The sequence below is a fragment of the Galeopterus variegatus genome, unplaced genomic scaffold (assembly GCF_000696425.1).
Source record: "Galeopterus variegatus unplaced genomic scaffold, G_variegatus-3.0.2 Scaffold5559, whole genome shotgun sequence".
NCBI lineage: Eukaryota > Metazoa > Chordata > Mammalia > Dermoptera > Cynocephalidae > Galeopterus > Galeopterus variegatus.
Genome location: NW_007731670.1, coordinates 41,496 through 43,767, shown reverse-complemented (window position 1 = coordinate 43,767; position 2,272 = coordinate 41,496). Strand labels below are relative to the sequence as shown.

The window sequence follows — 2,272 nt, the reverse complement described above, 5'->3', positions numbered from 1 at the left end:
GGGGGGGGGGGGGCTTCCTGGCCTATAAAAAAGCTGGTCCAGGCTGGATAAGTTGACTGAACAAGCAGACTTAACCAGGGAGCAAAGCATGATTGTCTCAGGACTCAGGTGAGAGGGCTCGCATGGGGAGAAGGGGGAATGTGGGTTGACCGCACAGTACCCCCTCTGGCTTCTGGAGCTGTTTCCATTTCCCCACTTGTAGCCTGGGTACCTTGGCTGACCTGGGGTAGCGTTCCCTGGGTGGGCCTAGCCTGTTGGCTGTATTCCCCGAAATGGTTCAGCTCAAGAGAGGCAGCCCATGGTTGTCCTGGCCAGCAAAAGGAGAGAGAGTGCCCAGCACCTGCACCCTCTCCCCCAGTTCAGACATTTTGGACTCTTCTCATGGCCTCCCCAAAGCAAGACAAGGTGGCCAACATCTTGAGCCCTCACCAGGAAGTGGAGGAACTGCAATCGGGCAGAGATATACCCCAGGCTGGCTTCTGCCTGCCACCTGCCTACAAGAACAAGGTCACTGGACCCTGCTACAAGTTTTATGTCAACTCCATGATCCTGGGACAACTCCACCACAGCTGCCCATCTCTGGAGGCTCTTCATGGTTCCACCACAGTGAGACCCATGCCCCGCAGCAAACTCCCGAAGGTAGGATAAATCTGCTGTCTAGGTTACCACCCTCCTTCCATTAATGCCCTGGGACTGCCCTCCTCCCCATAGGACCTCCAGGTCCATTAGCCACTCTCCTGGTTGCAGATTTGCTAGCTGGGGAGGGGTCGGGATTCTCAGTTGTGTCTGTACTGCCTCAGTCAGGAGATAGCATGATTTCCACCTATACAGAGGAGGCCCACACCCAGCCACACTCTCAAGGTGACCCAGAGAATTCTGGGGCCAGGCATGGCAAGGCCCCAGTGTGCTTCAGCTGGGTCATGGGAGTCATGGTAATGGACCACTCTCCTGGTTGCAGATTTGCTAGCTGGGGAGGGGTCGGGATTCTCAGTTGTGTCTGTACTGCCTCAGCCAGGGGATAGCATGATTTCCACCTATACAGAGGAGGCCCACACCCAGCCACACTCTCAAGATGACCCAGAGAATTCTGGGGCCAGGCATGGCAAGGCCCCAGTGTGCTTCAGCTGGGTCATGGGAGTCATGGTAATGGACGGGAGCTCAAGATTCTCAAAGTTTGGGAATCTAGGTAGGCAAGACAGCACTTCATTCCAGAGGAGTTCTTGGAGGGTATCTCTGAGGAAGGGAGAAGGGGGTTGGGGCTGGGGTTCACAATGGAGTCTGACCACCCGGCTCTCCAGATTCACCACATGATTAACATCTGGGGAGTCATTCTCTACTTGCAGCTGCCTTAGATCACTAGTCAGGCGGGCATAGGTGTGAGTTCACAGCTCTCCTGGGCAGTAGGAAGGGATGCCAGGAAGCAGCTTGAATGAATTAATTCCAACCCTCCTACCCCCCAGAGCTCACATGGCTCATTATCCTGCTCTCAGCTTCAGTCACTACTATCACTGGCTTGTCTATCTTAGCCATCTCCACCAATGGCAAGGCTGGTGAGTCTGTTGCCACCTTGCTATCTCTTGGGCCCTTAATCCTATCAGAAATTGACAAGACCACAGACCAGCTCCTCTTTTATCTCCTTTCAGGTGGCACATATTTCCTCACGTCACGTAGCCTAGGTTCAGAGCTTGATGGTTCCATCAGGACCATCTTTGCCTTTGCCAATGCCATAGCCATGGACACAGTGAGCTTCATGGAGACCCTCTTAGACATGCTCTGGGTAATGCCTGTCCCTTCCATGCTCTCTCAAGTCTGCTGACCCTGGAAGGTCTAACCTGGAACTGTGACTCCAGCATGGGAATTTTTTTTTTCAGCTGACCGGTGAGGGGGTCTGAAACCTTGACCTTGGTCTTATTAACACAACACTCTAACCAACTGAGCTAACTGACCACCCTGGGAAAATCATTTTAAAAATCACATGGAGGCATCAAATCAGCCAATAAATACTCTGTGGCTTCTGTGTTCTGTCCTTCCAGGAACATGGGGTGCAGTTGCCAAACATAGCTCCCCAAAATGAGTTGCAGGTGGCGGGCATGATGACCGTGACTATCCTTCTGGGTGTGGTGCTGGCCAGCATGGAGTGGGAGTCTAAGGCAGGTGCCAGGGAATGGAAGTGGGGGAGAGGAGGCTGAGGGATGGCAAAGAAAACTGGATGGAGCTGGGAGGGGCCAAATGGCAAAGCAGGGAGATGTGGGATTGTGTGTGTGTGGGGGGG

General features: G+C 53.7%; 1 pseudogene; it reads left to right on the top strand.

The window, feature by feature from the left end:
- The first annotated feature begins 381 nt into the window (after positions 1-381).
- LOC103605048 overlaps positions 382-2,272 on the top strand; it is a 6,334-nt pseudogene continuing 4,443 nt past the window's right edge.